This window comes from Manacus vitellinus, unplaced genomic scaffold, assembly GCF_001715985.3.
Source record: "Manacus vitellinus isolate BGI_N305 unplaced genomic scaffold, ASM171598v3 scaffold_0_pilon, whole genome shotgun sequence".
Classification (NCBI taxonomy): Eukaryota; Metazoa; Chordata; class Aves; order Passeriformes; family Pipridae; genus Manacus; species Manacus vitellinus.
Window position 1 is genome coordinate 9,759,436 of NW_021938789.1, and position 20,098 is coordinate 9,779,533.

Consider the following 20,098-nt stretch of genomic DNA (forward strand, 5'->3'; position numbering starts at 1 on the left):
GCCTTTGAGCAGACAAACTTTCCAGTAACTCTTACAATTTAGACCGACTACATGCATTAACATTTGTTGCTGCAATGACTGTCAATTAACATATGCAAATTATGGTTTAAAATATGCAAACCATATGTAAATCACACTTATTTTTAGAAGGCTTACCTAAAGAGGGGGATGTAGCTGTCACGTTTAACAATAGCAAACACCTAATAGCAAACGCCTACATGTAAAACTACTAAAAGACACAGCAATGGTGCAGTGTTGAAGCACATCTGAACCTACATCCTCTTTCAAGACAAAAAGTAAGTTTTTATAGGGTTTTTTTTCTGGCATTCATTCCTGATGTATTGCATACATATGCCTACTAGCAAATGCTTTAAAACAGGATAGATGGAAATATTTCAACAGATAAGCTTGCAAAGAACAGTCTTTTCCCTGAATATGTTAGTGAGCACGTAATGTTCTGCAAGACAGACAGTAGCTACAAAAACCCCTTTTACCCTGAATAAAAAGTAATGACTTGGCCCACGTTATTATGTCACTGCTTTTCTCTGAGAAATTGAGTCCCAAAATGGAATCACAAACTCATGAAGAGCTCCAAAGTCTTCCTTAATTTACCATCATTTTCACTTGAAAATCTTGAGAGCAAATTTCAAAGCCCTCCTCATTAATGTCATATGGCTCACAGTAAACTGGGGGTAATTATTTCACAAAAAGTAATTAATTTTTTTTGTTCATGTCAGGAAGATGGGTACTGAACATGTGGGAAATTGAAACAGAAAGCTTACAACACTTTCACTGAAAATACTCTTCTTACAGTCTAGTTCCTAATCTATGAACAGTTTGATAGAAGTACAACTGTAGAACAGTAAGTATTATTGAAATACTTAAGACAGCAACATTCCAGGAGCAGTCACAGCAGAATTGGGTAACCAGATACTATTCAGGTAAAGCTTATTCCTCTTTGTGTACAGGCATGAAACATGCAGTTATAAATGTATCATCCTGAAAACACTTAAGGACAACCAAAGACCCATGGTCACAGCCAAAGCCCTGTGGTAGGCAGAGAAGGAGCAATGCAGGACATGACCGGCCTTAGCTGCTTGCTGTCATCCCACTGGGAGTTAAAGCCCAGGCGGAGACACCTTGCCAGCCCCTGCAAAAGCCCCTACCCCAAACGAGGGCTGGGTGTGGCTGACGCTGACTTGCAGATGAAGCATTTGACACGTGCTGATGTCTGTCACCTCCAGAGGAAGAGCAGTAGCAAACAGCAGGGACGGTCACTTTTTAAATAACTACAGCTGTTTCCACATGTGACTGCACTCTAGCTGGGAGCTGCAACCATTATTTAATTGTAATTTCAGCTAACCATTTTGCAGTAATTGATGGCTGAATAAGAAATCCAACAACTGCCTATATGGCTGAACAAATTATATTTTACTTATAATACCTTCTTAACTCAGCCACCCACCATGGTTGAAATATTTGATTGCTAAATTGATTTTTCATTAATTTAATCTTCAAGGATGATTATTATTCTGAAGCTGGACCACACACAATAAAAACAGGCATTTTATTAGTTATATAGTCACAGGGCATATAGAGAAAAAGGCATGAGCCCTGGCTGATACATAATTTGTTGTTCCAATGCCAACTTGCAGAATACCATTACCTCATCACAGTTGGTCGGATAGAAGTGAAAAGAAATTTGGGTCCCATTACTCTTTCTAAAAATTCTTGACCTTGAAAATATGGAACTACTTGCAAGAGATTATTAAATAGCTGTAATAATAAAAAATAATCCCAACACCGAAATTTTAAATTAAGAAAAGCTCTTTCTCATTTCAAGACACATTTGTTATTAGGAAGACTGTGTGTCCTGGAAGTACTCTGTAATAGTTTCACAGTAAATAAGTGCTTTTACAACCATGGAAACGTCACTACCATAAAAGACATCCTTGTAAAAATTACAATCAATTATCAAAAGGTCTTTAATACACTTTAAAAATACATGTCACTGAAACTACTCACACAAATAAATGTTTGTGGCAGACCAAGAGGAAGACCTTAGTGCTTTTTCCATGAAGACTTGCTAGGAAGAAACCACTTACTCCAGTGAATAAAAGACCCAGCCAGCAACATAAATTAGTGGTCAGTGCAAAACTTCTGCTTGGTAATGTTTTCAAATTACCTCTTTTTTAATGGCAGTCACCATTTTGTAGGTCTTAACTATCCCATCAGGGTACCACTGACCTCCTCACAGTCTAGAGAGGCTGATTTTATTTCTAAGGTTAATATTCTCCCTTTTGGCAAGATTTTCGTTTTGTTTCTGGAAGTAACTCAGGCCCAAAAGGTTTCAACAGGATGTCCATCAACTAATGAATTAATCAGCTACACCCATAATGCCTAAAGCCTTGGACTGACCTGAAACTGGTAACGTCTCAAACAGATTACACCCACCAGGGACCCGCCTTTAACACTAGATCTTTTAAGAAATGCAAATGGAGAAGAAATGAGGAAAAACTAACTTCTGTGTCATTTTCTCTGCATATTATGGGTACATAAGAATCATAACAGCTTGTGTGATGAAGGTGTGAGGAAAGGAAGTGTAGTAATACAAAAGACATAGATGGTTCTTGACATATGTCCTTTTTGCTGCTTAGCAACATGTCAGTGTACTGCATTCTTTTTCTGTTTCAACTTTCTGCAAAAAGGATGTTTATACTGGAAGAATTGATTTTTTGCAGAACCCTATGCACAACCTTCTGCAAAGCAGTGGATACTGTGCTCTGAATAGAGCCCAGAGGATTCTGTAATTGAAATACTAAAATATTTTTCAAACAAGACAAGTATTCTCTGGTAATGTGAGCCAGACAAACCCAAGATGCTCCCCCAAGAAGAATTTTCTTCTTCTTTGTTTTAATAACAACTCTTGTAATTTAAAGTGCTCCATAAAGACTTGCCCCCCTCCTTATCTCTACCCCACCCTCTTCCCCCAATCCATTATTGCAGAGGAGTAAAGTGAAGAACCACTTCATAGTCAAAATTAGGTAGCCTGGACTTGCTTTGTTCACCAGAGTCCCTTTCTTTTCTTGCATGTCTTTTTAAATTATTTTTATTTCCTAAAGTCAGAATAACCCATTAAAAATATTTTTAATAGGAAAACGTTCCTATATAGTTAATTATTACTGACAAGCATCTAAAGATCAACATTTTTAGCTACTCAGAACCTTTACATTTATTATCCCGCTAGAAATGATGTGCATTTGAATTTTTACTGGTGGAATTCACATCTCAAGGATCATAACCTCCAAGAATTCCTTTCACATTCTGTGCCAAATTCAACCTTTTATTTCAGTAAAACTTACTGCCACACTGTTCCAGTGAAGTTGTTGTGGAAGTTAGCATACAGTGGAGACAACAGAGACTAGGTTTTTCATATTTTTTAAGGTTTGTGCTTGTGTCAGCAAAGAAGATGCACATTTTACCGGTATTAGAGGTGTTTTATGCCCTCTAGCAGCCTAGAAGTTTTGTTTACACCCACTCTCTTTCATTTGCCAAAATCATGAAATGGAGCCTTAACATAAATGAGAATAATTCTATATTTTTTTTAGAATACAATGTAGCTTTTGTACAATCTATAGTACCTCTAAGAAATACATAAGTCTTCTAAGTACTTTTGAGCACTGCTCAGAAGTATGAATGAGGACATCTGAGTACTTTGGAGCAATGTAGGTATGAATAAGGATTCTTCTCAAGTAAAGGGTATGTTTTGGTGTTCAATATCAATTTGAGGATAAATAAGTTCACATGGCCTAAGCAAGCTGTATGCATCACATATCATGCATTCATAGGTGATTAAGCAACAAAGAACAAGACTTCATCAATCTGACGATTTAGTCCCCAAATGATTCAGCAAATCACATCATAGAAAAATCCCATAATATAGTTTTTCCACAAGCTTACTGAGCTCTGTTTTAAAACTGGTCCATTTCTCTTTTCACTGCTACTACTGATTCAGATCCCATTGATCTGATGGCTAGAAATGTTCTTTTAAGTTCTAGCTTATATTCAGATAAGCACATACCCACTTGCTTTAGTGTCAAGTGCCACTTCTCCCACTCTGCTGTTTCCCCCCATGAAGAGCATGTGGACAGCAATCTGGTCTCCTCTCAGCCTTGTATTACTGGACTAAACAAGCCACAACCTTTATTTTGTTTGCACTACATATGCTTCTGTATCATTCTAATTGTCCCTATAAACCTTCCTAATGCTTGCTTCACTTGGATTCAATATTCCTTAAAAGTGGGTGTACAGTTTTTCAAAAGCAAGCTCTCCAGTGCTGCTACAACATTAACATTTTTCCGCCTCCACAGGAAATATCTCGTTCGATACTTTCTAGGATCACATCGCTTACAGCTGTATCCCATCGGTGACTCATAGTTATTCTATGACTGATTGTTACACACAGGTCTTTTGCCTCCTCTGTCATTTTCAACTGATAAGTCTCTAGCAAAAATTCTTTTCAGCAGCCCTTAAGTGGCATCAGTACTCTTAAATTTCATCTCATTTCTATTACTTTAGTCCTCAAGGTAAGAACATTTTTCCTGCATAATGTTCTGATCATCCTTTATATTAATGATGCCTCACAATATTTTGCCTCCACCAAATTCCATTCTTCTACTTCTACATTTTGTGCTAACATCATTAATTAAAATGTTAAGTAAGTCAAGTACTCTAGATTGATCCTTGAAAAATTCTGCTGACACATTCCTTCCAGTGTGACAGTTCTCCATTTAGCATAACCTGTTGTCATGTCTTTTTTATTCAGTTTCATTCCATTCTGCTGTGCCACTACTAACATCCACCTTGTTCAGCTGGACTAATAATTTCCTATGTGTGATTCTTTATAAAATGCTGAAATCTGAATAATATCAGATCTACCACATTTCTTGTAACAGTGTAGTCTAGGATAATGACTTTGATAAATCTATGTTGTATTCGTTTGAATGTTCTACTACTGTGGTTGCCTGAAAGTAATTTGAAGGTCAGACAATATGAGATGGTACTAAATCACCTCTTGGGAAATTGTCACTAAAGAAACTTTATTTCACTGCAACCTATGAAATAAATAAAACTTGAATGCAAAAAAATAACTGAAGCACTAGAAAATTAGGTATTAACCAGCAGTGATCTAAAACAGTGGTAAGAAAAAGCATAATTCATAATGTAGATTTGGTACAGAGCCTTAGAATACAATGTGTTGCAAGAAATAAACATTCTTGTATGAACTTTTGTTTTAAGCATAACTATTCTCCTATACCTATTAACAAACTAAACATTCAGGCATCTTCACAATACAGGGGAAGAACTGGCAAAGCACAGATTTGTGAGAATCTAACAGGCTTCTCATAGACGATGGAGTATAGCAAGAACAATAAGTGCTACAGAGAAAAAAACAATACATACATGAATTTTTGCTCTTCAGACAGATACCACATTTTCCAGACTGATTAGAGGTATGGTTAGTGACTGATTAGCATTGTGCTCTGGCAGGGTTATTGAATTTGCTATTGCTAGAAAGTAAGTCAACATTGCTGAAAGATCTATAGCTGTTGGCTTAAACTCTGTAGTTAATATATGGCTGCGGAAAGAGTTTTGGAAAATGTTCTGCAACACCAGACCCAGTTTTTCCTGAAGCTTTTTAGATCTTTACTGGGGAACTGTACCCACCCCGAAGACAACTGCTAAGCACTGATAACAAGGATGTTTCTGAGAGCATGCAACTAAATCAGCGCGCCCTATCCACAGCTAAAAGCAAGGTCGGACCAGACTGTAACACTGCAACTTGCCTGAGCTTTAAACATCATCATTAAAGAAACCACAAATAATGAATGTGGCAGCATGCTATTCAATTTGAGGAGATGCTCTGAATGAAAGACTGCCCAGGCCCAGAGCAGAGGTCAGCTGTGACTCCTGGGATTGCCTCACTGCCTTCTCCTGCTTTCTGAAACTCCACAGTGTCCCGTCTGTCACATGCTGGGATTGCTCCTGCTGTTCCTGATATAATGAAGGCTGCTTACAATGACCCATCATGGCTCAGGAAGCATATATGACATGTGTAGAGCTGCCATATGGCTGATTCCTGGTTTGCCCGGATCACAGGACAATCACCTCTGTAGTCAGACAACAGGACAGGGGGCCACCAAACACTTCCCAAAGGGTCTTTATAGGCTACTCCAGCCAAAAGTTTGGAAATACTACCAAGAATATATCAAATCAATCACCAGTTCCATTCAGAATATTACATTAGGGTCATTTCTGCAGCCTTAGCTTCAATTGATCAGATGGTAAGATTGATGGGGAGATAGACAACAGGTTAGCAAAGGCATACAGTGCTTTTGGAAAACTCCATAAAAGAGTATGGCGTAATAAACACTTGAAGAAAAGCACCAAGATCAGTGTTTACAGAGCCATTGTGCTGTCTACTCTCTTATACGGTTCCAAATCATGGGTCATCTACTGCCACCACCTGCGTCTCCTAGAACGCTTCCATCAACGCTGCCTCTGAACAATCCTAAACATCTGCTGGTCAGATTCTGTGACCAATACATCTGTTCTAGAACAAGCAGCAGTCACAAGTATTGAGGCCATGTTGCTGAGAACACAGCTGCAACGGGCAGGGCACATCTCAAGGATGAAGGACCACCGCCTCCCTAAGATCTTCCTTTACGGTGAACTTGCCTCTGGCTGCCGTAAGAGAGGACCCCCAAAGAAAAGATACAAGGACTCCCTGAAACAACATCTCAGCCTTGGCCACACTGATCATCTTAACTGGTCTACTCTGGCCTCCAATCGGGAGGCCTGGAGACACACCATCTATAACGCTGCCGTTTCCTTTGAGAACACCCACAGGATCACTCTTGAGGAGAAAAGACAACGCAGAAAGAATCGTATCCTGCTGAATACACCACCTAAGGAGTCTTTCTGCTGTGCCTTTTGCAACTGGATATGTCTATCTCGTATTGGCCTCATAAGCCACCAGTGTGCCTGTAACAAACGTGGATAGAGCCTTCCTAAATCTTCGTTCGCGAAGCCCAGCCATGATGAGCTTCAACTGACTAAAAGATCTGGGTGTGGGATGTTTTAAAAGCTCAGGAGTGATGACCCTTTCCTCTGGTGCAATGTCACTCTCTATCACATGAATAAAGTCAGTTTCTGCAAGAGCTTCCTCCTCTCCTAAGCTAAGATTGTGGCACACAGTTACAGGCTAGAAGAGCAGGTTTTGAATTTATTTCCATCACCTTGGATTTTATTAATATAAACTTGTAATGTAAAATGTTTCTACAATTCAAATATAATCTGTCCATGATAATGAATGGGTTCCTGCATCATCATTGCAATACATTTAATCCTGTTTTTCAGAATCATTAGAGAACACTAAGAAATGCTTATGCCACCTCAGAGATTATTCAGTTTTTGAAATTAGTCAAGACCTTCTGGTATACAGTGTAACATGCATGAAGGCAAAGTTAGAGTTAACAGGAGAAATGGAATAGTGGGAAAAATAATCTAACTACATGTTTTTTCCAAGAGGAAAAAAAATCAGACAAGGATTACAGACAGTGAGAGCAGCAAAATAAAAAAAAAGAAAAAAAAGGTCTGGACAATAGATCAAATGATATTAATTAAAAGATGAAAACTATTCTTTTTCTGAAGAAAGCTATTGGCCAGGACTATCAGGCAGATTCGATTTCCCCCTACACTTTCTAGATCAGAAAATAAAGTTGCAAGGTATAATGCCAAGTACATTGGTAAGGAACAGCTGAAAAAATTGAGGAAAATTAGTAGTTTCCTAGATTACTACAGTACCATCTCTTACTTTCTGCTAAAATCTTATATATCAGTACCTATATGCAGTATTCACCACAGATACAGTGAATGTAAGACTAACTTGTGTTTTTCCTATGTGATGAACTAGATTATGCATAATTTTCTAGAGCAGTAACTTATATAAAGTTATATAACTTATACACATTTTATATACATTTATATAAAGTTATATAACTTATATAAATGTGGGATTGAACTTCTTTACACGCTTTTGAGCAGCACTTTTGCACTGAGCTACAGTGCTCTGAGCAGGAAAGTCAATGAGGATGGGCCCCAATATTTCACTTTATAGAAAACAGCAACAAAAATAGTAATAATAAAAAAGAAAACAAACCAGAGTTCATTACTGCATGAGCTTCTTCTATTACTACAGGAACTGCAGGTGCCAGAATAATTCCTCTTTTGCTGTACACCTATCACTGGAACTTGCACTATCTCTAATGCCAAAGTTGTCCTTGCAACACACGGGTGCATGCATTTTAATGATCTCCCTCATGGACAGCAGCACATTTGGTCACTACTTTTTGAAGTTCCTGTCCAAAAGAAAAATCCAGCAACCGGGGGAGTAAAATCCTGTACAATCATTCTAAGAAAGGCCCCAAATGAAAAAGGAATCAGTTCTGTGACTTGATGAGAGTCTTCCCCCTGTCCTTTCCTCAGCGACTGGAGGGCTTCTAATCACGGCGTGGACATACCCCCACACCAGAGTAAGGCAACGCAGCACAAGAGAGTGCTGGTCTGACTCCTTGTGATGCACCTCAGTTGGCCTCAATTCACACGGCTCACGTCTGCCAGACCAGAATCTGTACCTCTACCAATCTGCAGGGGGTCCCCTTGGTGGTGTTTGGTCTCCTAGGGTAGCTTCTAAGAGGCTGCCCTGCTATGGCAAGTACGCACAAATGCAATATAGTCTACTGGACAAAATCTTAGATTAGTTGAAACCCATAATAACAACTACTTTCCTGCAGGTACAGTGCAGGAAAAGGTTTGCATGAAGTTCTTTCACACTTCTGCACAGTGGAGTGTATATGAAGTAAACAGAATTTAACTCACCAAGGTGAACTTCTGGTTAACTACTTCTATTTTCTCATTGTTTTAATTATTTTAATACTATAGTCTCAGTTTGCTATGGAGGGAGAATTATTCATAGTTTATTCATACAAATATAATTATGTCAAACATTTAAGCTTAAATAGCTCACTATTGTATAAACTGTTACCTCATTATTTTATACATGTCTAAGGGTGTGTGCCTATGTACACCTACACAAATGCATTCCAAACATAATCACCAACAAATTTTGATTACAAAATAAAGGAAATTCTTTAAAAATCTAACAAGTATTATCACAGAAATTTTAGAAAAACTACATATAACAGACCAACATGCCAAATAGCTGTCTTAGCAGTTTATATTTGGCACTTAGATGATGAGTACGTTGTACTTAATAGTCAAACATGTCACCTAAACAGAATGCGCTTCAGATATTTTAAACTGTGTAAAATTCAACATATCCTTTCTAACTTACACCTTTTTTCCAAGCTATGTGACAAATGGTTATACAATTTAAATAAAATAAATACCTTGCATCTAATTTGCAGATTCATCATGCACAAAACTCTTTGGAAAATTCTTATACACTTCATACATAAAATGTGAACATACACATTGTAACCACCACCAAAAATATTTTTATAGGATTTTTGTCCCTCCCAGAGAAGACTTTAAAACTCAAAATTCAAGATTTGAGTTTTACATCCTTCCTTTGAAATATCTAATATTCCTTGCCATTTATTAGGTTTTAATTTAAATACTCAAAAATATATTGATTAAAAATCATATGTAGAAGAGTAGCAACATATACTTGGACATCACCTATAGAGTGAATTAAAGTAAAAGCTGAAGAACAATCGACAGTCTGCACATATTGGTAAGCCAGTGTTAGATTTTCCTCTGAGTGAGAAGTGGTTCCTACTTAGATATATTTAATATGGCGACAGATTCTAGCCAGCTGCTCCTTTTATATCCAGGGAAACAGAAAGCTCTTACTTTGAACAAAGTACTTACAATACAGAAAACAGCTACTGATTCTTTAATGAGTGGAGTACATAGAACAGTATTTGATCTTCTATGCAAGGCATTTCTTATAATGGAAAGGTTTTCTACAAGAGAGTACAAAATTAAATAAACTATTAACAGGAAAAATCAACAGCACACAGGTGCAAAGGCAAATATCAAAAAAGAAATAAATGGATAATACCATTCCTGGTATATTTGTGAAAAACCTTAGGTCTGTTATTACATTAATTGCACTAGTCATGTAAATCATAACTAGGTGAAAGGGTTTATTAGAACAAATTTGGGTTTTTCTCATACAGTGATAGTCTCTGTATTAAGCAAGCTAAAAGTCAAACTACTTCAAATGGAACAGTAAACCATATGGTGAAACACAGCAGCAAATCTTGATTTCCAAAGCCAAAAAAGATTTAATTGTATATATTTAAATTGTTCTTGGCTATCTTAATTTTCCATATGCCATAGATAACGAATTTTATTGCTACATTGCATTTTACAGCCTTAAATTCTTAATTTTATTAACCAAATACAGAATTTGACTCTGATATTTAAAAGATAAATATTGTCATAAGCATCCAGCATCCCTGCTGATCACTTATTTGAGAGTTGACCAAAATTTTTCCAAGGAAATCCAAACTCTTCCACTCTTAATTAAGAGAATGTAGCTAGCGTTTGTCCTGACCAAATGTGTAAAGAATCTTAAATACATACTGCAATCAGATAAAAATGCAGATATACCAACACTATTTCCTCTCTTAAAATACCTCTGCTAACAGCAGAGTTGTCTCTCACCTGGAGAAAAGCTAGAAAACCACCTGCTAGAGTACTAATTCTCAATACTTTTATGCATTTACAAGATATCAAATGGTATTAAAAATGGCCAACTACTACACTAATGTACCTCCTCCTGGAAAGACTGAGGGGTTTATTTCCACTTTTCTATCATAGTGAATCTCACAGAGAGTGCTACATGCTTCTGTTCTGGGTACACATTAGTCCTGTGGCGATTTTCCTGAAATTACACATTAGAGAGGCTCATATAGCCTGGAGACAGATTTGTGATTAACTGATATTTCTTATTAAGATCCCAGGTTGGAGTGCCTGAATGTTGACAGAAAACAGGTTTGTACCTAATGCAATGGAGGAGCTATTATTAAAATATTTAAACTATACTTAGCACTGTGCTTTTCACCTGCAAACCAATCCGTACTACAGGTTTGCTTTATGAGATTATGGGATGTTGATTGGCACATTCAGGTACAAAACAGAGGCCAAATTACTGGGTGACATCTTTGTTTTATTTCTCAGGGATGGTTCTTACTGTCAGGGGGGTTGCACATAAGGCTAAGTTTAGAGTGTTTTTCGGGTACACAGCTCCATTTCAGTGAGCTCAAATATATCATCTTCCCTCTTCTTTGGTTCCATAGAGAAGTGACATAGGGACAGGGCATGTTTACAGATGTTCTCACAGGAAAAGTTGTTTGGAGGAAAATATCCAGGTTTTCAAGGAGGTTACATGTAAGCATGTATTACCTGTTATAAAGTACAAACACCATCACCAGCAGCATACAATTCTTGTTCAATTATATGAGGTATCAGGTGTCATTCAATGGATGAGATCCAGCACAGAACACAACAAGTTGAGTGTGTTGGGATATTCTAATGAAGAGCTAGTATATCAATTTGATTTCAGCTCAGGGATGATGAAGGTACTTTCTAACACTTTTGTATGGATATAAAAAGTTAGTAAACAATGGCAAGAAACTTTTCTTCAAACACCAAAATATGATGTTAAGTACTAAGGATCCTGCTCTTTTAGTAATAGGATTATATGATCACTTGAGTGTTTTTTGACTATTTTACTTTTCATGAGACTTTAAAATTAAATGTAATTTCAAAAAGTTAAACACTCTACCAAGGATTTACATTCTATATACATTGAAAACAGCTGTCCTATACATTCCCTCATTAAGCACCTAGGAAACACCAATATTAAATTCAAAAGAGACACATGCTTTGTTTCACTTCCAACAGTGGTAAATTCAAAAGAATAAACACTTCATATTGTTAATTAGACAATATATATACTTCCATTATTCAAATCCATTGTCAAAACATGTTGGCTGAGTAGTGAACTGCATGGCTGAGTCACACACCAAGACAGAAGTCAGTAAAAATTACAGCTGTCCACTGCAGCTATGGTATCCATTATGCTGGGATTTAACAACAGACAATAGAAATCCCACTGCAGACAGAAAGCTAGAGAGAAGAATGGACTATAAATCGACCAAGTGCATCGCTGTTGCACTTTAAATGACATCCATCCATTAGAGATGTCTAAGTAATGGATTGGCAAATTGTGACAATATTATAACAGAATCCTTATAAGACCACTGAATGTCATTGCATTTTTTAAGGATGCAGTTAATGTGAACTTCACATTCATGTGACTTTTTATACGTGTCTAATTTTACCACAGAAATGCTGGGCTGTTCCGTTGTTCTGAAACTTATCTTTATGATGCACAGTGCCAATAGGTGTCTTAACAACAGCTGGAACTCTGTCTTGTTACATGAAACCAGAGAGGCTGGTGGATATATCTGTCCCATGTGCCACCCATCAGGCACAGAAGGGAGGAACAAGAATATGTCCTTTATGGATATAGTAAGAGAAGGTTTTTCAGTTTTGTGTGATTGGATAGACATGCATGTTCCCAAGGATATAACCTACAAATAGAAGTATACTTAAAAGAAAGGTGATGTATAGATGAAAAAAGTTATGTACCTGCAGTTTAACTTAACCTTAGTTAGCTATTTTTGTGAATGGGTATATGCTCAACTTAAAAACATCTAATATATTGGCACAATTATTCCCATCAGGAACTTAAGTGCTGACTTCAATTTTAAGCTCCCTAAGAGACAGCAGTTGTTCACTTAGGCCAGCCAGAGAGGTACTTCTAATATTAGGAGCCTAATCTGACCCTTTGGTTCCCCAAAATCTGTCAGAGATTATTCCATTCTCATCCCACAAACAAAACTGACCTGTAAGTAAAAAAATCCACCAGTCTTCTTCTCTGTAATTTCTGTTATTTACATCCTGTCCTATCCTAACATTTTTTTGGTGTTATTTTATTGTCAGTAGTGGCTCTGTTTCACATGACTGAGCACAGCCACACATGATGGGACCTGCCAGCACACCTTCTCACCTTTTTAAGGTGGCCTACTCAGTGTAATTGATTCAATTGCTATCTGAGTCATCTAGCAATTGCCTGGCTGAATAGGGTATATGAGTGAGAGACCATAATTATTTTTTAATTAAAAAAAATCAATAATTATTTTTATTATAAAAATAATTTGAGTTATCCTAGTTGCTTTTTTGTTGTTGTCCACTGTCAAAAATATGGTGTTACCATATTTAGGTCTTACCTAAATGCTAAGAAAACTACTTCATTCGAGGAAGAGGTATATAAATATTTCCATTTCAAAAAGACTTCACAGCTTAAAGACCTGTTGTTAGTCATTATTTTCATGTAATTCTTCACCCTCTTGTTTCTGTTTTCAAAAACCATAATATGATTTCAGCACGACAGCAAAACCTCAAAAATTGTATTTTTGTTTTTACAGAACCAAAAATTTTCCCAGTACTCACCCATTTCCATTCATCTGCAAATGCATTGTACAGAGAATTCAGGGTCACTAAGAGCTGTGGCGTAATAAAACACTCCTAAGTTTCTTTTGAAAAGTGGATGGAAGTTGTAATTTCCTGAAAATAAGTTCACCGTTGTATTCTGTATAATTTCAGCACCAAATCCCAGTCCCAACTGCCCATCCATGCCCATAGTTGGGTTTTTCCTTTAAATTAACAGCTAAGAGAGTTCAAACAGATCAGACTCTTGGTCACAAAACAGACTTTCAGAGTATCTGCTCGTGGAAGGCTCTTTATTCAAGAAGCTCTAAGTCAACATGTCCCAAACCAGCCTCCTAAACATCTGCACCTCAGCACAACAACAACTGGGGCTTCCACCCCACCCTTGCCTGCTAAGGATTCATTCACCCAGCTGTCAAAATACTCCCTAAACAAGCAACACATAAACTCTGTGTTTGCAGAGTTCCTTTCCCTTCCTCTTCCAGGAAAAGAAAAAACCCAGTCGAATAAAAGAAGATTATAAACTATAATAACTTTTTTTTAAAAAATCCCAGGAATTACATTTTGTCTTTTTTTTCCAATATATTGCAACTGTTTTACACAAAAAAGGCATGAAAAGGTAGAGTGCTAGGGTTTGTAATTTAATTGTCAGTATGTGTGTAGCCATATTTTAAAATATTCTGGATTTTCAGGCAGGTAACTTCATAATGTGAATATCACATTAATATTGTAGGATATGATTCTGCAAAAGAGTTATGCATGTATTAAACTTTACATATACAATGAGACCCATTGAATTCAGGAGCTGGCTTAAAAGAGTACTGTAAATGATACAGTTCCAAAAATAATGAACTGCATTATTCATTACATATATAAGAAAATAGCACAGTATATACATATGTATGCTTCCATACATTTTTATTATAGACAAGAGCTCTGGTTAAGTTGGTTTAATATTTTTTATTATAATACACTGGTTTCGGTTGTTTACATATTTGCCAAGCTGTAATTATTTCGCTGAAATTTTCCAGGCTAGATGTTTGCCTCAGATGAAATTTGTTTTTTAACTTTCAACATAAGCAGTTTCTGTCTTTCTGAAAGAAGAAAGCACATCAGGAAAACATGTTGTTCATTTGTATAAAAAAAAAAGTCAAAATCTTTTTCTTTACTGGGAAGCTCATATATCTTGATGTATGAAGCAAGAATAGGAAGTATGTAGGATCTAAAGGAAGGGTAAAATACAAAACTTTCCCTAATATCTAGGATATGGTTGTACTGTGATTGAAAATTCACTTCTTGAAATTCTGATTACTAATGTAATTCACAGCTATGATATACCTATCCTTTTTTTCTATATATCTATATTCCTCTCTGTGTCTTTACATTCCAGCCACATGGTCCTTTCCTCTCCCTTGCACCACCTTTACTGCATGTGCAGCCAGGTGGCAAGTGAGTTTAGGGAGCTGCTATGGCAGGAAAATAACCAACATTTAAAGTAATTAAGCTTCCATGGACCTGCACATTGAAAGATGTGATGCAAATGATATTGGGGCAGGGGGAATGCAGGAGAGGTAAAATAACTATTTAATCTAAAAGAGAATGTTGATCTGACAAAAAAAAAAGCTATAAGCAATCATGGAAAATATAAATAGGAAATTACAAAAGAGTTTTTAAGCATTAGCGCCTTGTACTCTAAAATAACTTTCTGGCAGCACTACTGAGAAAACAATCCTAAATAATGGAGCTTGACCAATTTAATAAAGGGATTATACAACATGGTGGCCTGTGGTACCACACTACTCACTGCATTTCTCTCTTATAGCCCTCCGTACTGGCGCTCAAAACCAAACCCTGTTCACAAAAGCAGCGTGCGTTGATGAGCACCAGCGCGATCTGTCGATGCCCTCTAGAGCATATGAGAACCTGTGTGGGCTCAGAAAAACGTGTACCTCAGTCTGCTGCCAGGTGCAGTCGGAGCATTTGTCTGTGGGCAGCTTGGAACCCACCCCAGGAGGCTCTCATGCTGAGAAAGCCACAGGTTACTGACCGTGTTGTATTTCTGCCTCCCTTGCACTTACCACTCAAGTGCCTGCAACTGCTGCTAATGATGCAGGAGGACCCTCTCAGCATCACACTAGAAACTCAAACATTAGAAAACAACTGTATCACTCTTGTTTACCTAAACTGAGGTCTTGTCCTTGGGTGCAACTTTTAATGACATGTGCTACAGTTATTTTTTCCACTGCCATGAGAAAAGATAATTTAAAAACATTCTGCTAATATAGTGTATACGTCCTGATTTACGTGCAAGGTGGAAGTAGTTGCTACCTATGAAACTCATTTCAACGTGTTTCTCAGGCCACCACGAAGGTAACTCTACTCCAGTTCCTCATTTCACTGCATGCTATAGTTCATGCATTCCCTTAGGACACAATTTTTATTTTTAGAGAAGCCTCTATTTGCTGACTGTTGTGAAAGGAACACTCAGGAGATGCGATTAGCAGTCACTTGTTTCAGTAAACATTGAATGTAACATATGCCTCTCAAGTAATGTGTATCCAAACATACAATTTACAAATAATTAACATCATGTTAATTAGTCACATTAATTTATGCCACTTTGTGGAATTATTTCCTCAGAGTCTTTAGGAATGCTGCCAGCAGTTTGAGCCAAAGAGTGTGAAAATTTGCTTGAAGTAACTGTTGTGACTGGCTGTGACACACAGCTTGAACAACAAGCAACGAGGGGCCATAAAGACTGATTGAAGATCGGGAAGCCGCCGAGGTGGATTGCTGCTGACAGCGCCAGGCACAGGCAGCATCCGGGGAGCGCTCCCTGGGCAGGGCTGGAGCACGCACACAGGCTTCCTTGCGTCCTGCCTCACACCTCCCTCTAAAAACACAGGCAGGAGGTGATCGGCAACATCCTGACAAATTCTTGTAATTACTGCGGGTTATTTTAGATGATAAATCTTAGGGAAAAAAAGCTGTTGAAACCAAACATAACTTCAGAACTGATAAATGCCAAAATTAAGCTTTAACTTCTCAAAAACAAAAGAGAAGCCATTTGGAATATTGGCACAATCTCAAAAAAATCAGGCACAGCTATTCTTAAACGTGTGAGAATGGAGCTACTAAACACAGCTGTACATTTCAGTACTACAATATGAAATGTGCCTTGTGTAGAAGAAAAAGAGTTGCTGTCTGAGAATTGAGATGGTGAGGCCAAACACAGCAAGGAACAAAAGAAGCTATCTGCAGTCACTTATGTTTTGAAATTAATAGTTCTGCTTTCATAAGTAACAATATATTAAAACTGTATAACATTTGTATTGGGATTGCAACTGATCATTCCTTAGGAAAAACAAAATGATTCCAGATCAGTAACTGACTAGGCAAAAACAGCATCACCAATTCTCCTATTACATCTGAATTCCAAATCATGGGGATATTAGAAACATCCCAGCTTGCACTATACATTCATTACAATTCTACAGGAAAAAAACCAGACTGAAAAAGTATCTCAAATGATAAATACATGCAGCATCCTAGGAAGGCCACACTATGACTGATAATTAGATACCCAGAGAGGCAGACAGAAATGAGGGCCCTGAGAAATGTATTAAGAATCTTTTTTTATTAATCCTTCTTCCTGTGCCAAGGACCATGAGCCATGATGTTAATACAAACTGACTTATGCAGACTCTGAAAAAACTACAGTGTTGTCCTAGACTTGGGGTTTCAGTGCAGGGAAAATCCCCACTGGTGCCTGTCTTGCCCTTATCCTCACGAGGACATTTGCTCTCCCTCAGACAGATGCAACACTTCAGTGAATGATTGAAACTATTTCCAGAAATAAAGATTTTCTTCTGCTGCAGTTTGTACACCTCTTCAGAAGCAACTGCTGGGACTTTAAACAGATATCATGACAAATGGCATGGGCCTGATCTGTTGCCCACTGAAATCTCTGGACAAAATCCACTTTTCAAATGATCCACATTTCAGTTTGCACTGTGTGGTTCTGCACAATACTTGCATATATGAGTGTACTAGCAAACTGCTGCCTCTGCTTCTTAACAAGCTGTATGAGGAGCTACAGAAAAGAGTACTACATACAGTGCACATTAAATGCCATTGAGATACAGATGACACAGAAGGGTTTGAAACTCTCTATCACCTTTTACACACTTGTCACACATACAGCTATAGACAAAGGTATCAACATGCACACCTCTGCATGTACAAAAAGTAAAGAATTATTTTTCCCAGTCCATCACAGATACTTTCCCAGAAATATGGGAATTATTGCAGGTTATCTAGCACAGCCAGTTGAGTTAGCTATAGAGATAAACAAATAAGTAAACAAAAACTCTCTAATTCACATTATATATAATTTTATATGTATGTATATGTATATGTATATGAAACCCGCTATATTCCAAGTACTACAAGTTGTTTTGGGAGATGTTTATCTGGCTCATTTTGTCTTTTATTTTCTTTACCCTTTAAAAATAATTAATCAGACTCTTGTAGAACAATGTCTGAACACGTGAAAAGTACCCAGTAAAGCACAGAATGCCACTGAGAATTTGAAAGCAGGGTATCTTTCACAGGGTTTAGATACACTCTGCCCTTCCAAGTGTTCAAGAGGAAAGCAATACAGCTCTTCGCAATCTAAAATCTCACTTAGTACAAGCATTCTTACTGTACCCCCATCCTAAACTTATTTTAAATGTTGGGAGAGGTAGCATGTCTTTGAGCTGATGATAAAACATCCATTATTGTTCAGATATTTTTGGAAGAATGTGTTACAGAACAAAAGTATGTATTTCAAAGGTTTTCAAGAAGTAACTTTAATGACTCAGTTCAGCTTCTCTAAGGATGCCAATGTCCGTATATTCAACATCTTCTAAAATAAGGACATTGAAAATATTTATATTTATGTAGGTCTAGATTCTGTGCAGTTGCCCTCTGTATCCACAGGGTTGTGATACCTTCCACTGTTGATTCTGATTTTTTGACAATTCAATAAAATTTTCTCCCTGTTATTTTTAATGCTAATCGTGAGCCTTTTGCTAGAGCAGCCAGTCTTGCTGAAAAGCCCCCACAGTACCTTCAGGTATGTCTGGCCAGATGGTACCTTATTGTGTTCAGTAGAAACTCTTCAGTTCCACCTGGTATTGTACCATCCCTCAGCCCCCTTCAGTGTGGCTGTTGTGACCACCTGTTGTCTCTCATGCTTTCTTTCGAGTGTAATTTCTACAGTTCTTTTTATACATAATTCATTACATGTGTGTATGCATCAGCAACACAAAGGGAACCTAAGTACTAGCTGGCCACAAAACAGACCACATTAGAAACATGTGCCATTAATTAATAAAAAATCAATGGCAGTTATGCTGCAGACATCATAAGAGGGAAGAGTCTAATGCAGGAGTCAGTAAATTAGTTTCTAGTTTGGGTTGAAACATCATTTTCTAAATTAGTTTGAGTTTAATTTATAATTTATGCACTCTGTGGCCAAAAGGAACTGCTCTGATCATCTAGTCTACCTTGTCTGTACACAGGATAGAATTTTTCTGAGATGCAACTCTTTTAAGAGTTATTTCATTTTAGTCTCCAACTGATGAGTCTGCCACCTTCTCTGGTGATCTATTCCCATGCTAAATTACCTTAATACAAGGAAAATCCAACTCCTTCAAGGCTGAATTTGTTCAAGTTCAATGTTTACCCACTGGACCTTTACATGTTTTTTTTTGCAACATCTAAGCTTCCATCAAGCCTGTCTTCCACAGGTAATTATCCATGTCCAGTCCTAAAGTTATGTCTCAATCACAAATTGACTCAGATCTTTCTGCTCCTTGGATAATTCCTTTAAGACTTTTAATTGTACATTCTCTGGGCCTCTTGTTTCTATAGCATTTAATTATTGCAGCTACTGTTCCACATTTTCTTTCACTGCAGATGGTAAATTTCTCATTTCATTCACCATATCAACTCTTTCCTACTTCTGTTCAAACATTAAACAGAATTATTAACTAAACACTTCTGCATTTTTTCATTTTCTTTATTATTTGATTTTATATTCTTCATAGTGCAATGGAGCTAGTCTTGGATTAAGGTGATTTTTATACCTAATATGCTTTAAAATCTTTCTTGCTATTTTAATTCTATTTCTACTTATATCTCAATGATTTCTTCAGCTTCTCTTTTCTGCTGCATGCATTTTTAACCTGTAATTTAAATTCAGTGCTTCTCATTTCACTTTTCCCTATTATTTCTATGTTTACTTGTATTACTTTTTGAAGATGATCCTGTATGTCTTCTATCAGGGACTTTTCAGAACTTTTTTTGTGTTTTTACAGTCATGGCTTTTGGATCAACCAGTACAATCTCTTTCAACCATACCTAAGATTTACAATTCCAAATTTAAATATAATATTGCCATCATTTATGTCAGGAGAGATATCAACTTTAGTTAAAAGGTGGA

The 20,098-nt window shown here is 37.1% G+C and overlaps 1 protein-coding gene across 10 annotated transcripts in view; it reads right to left on the minus strand.

Moving 5' to 3' along the window:
* Nucleotides 1-20,098, minus strand: part of LDB2 (LIM domain binding 2) — a 219,246-nt gene that overhangs the window by 71,332 nt on the left and 127,816 nt on the right. The window lies entirely within an intron of this gene.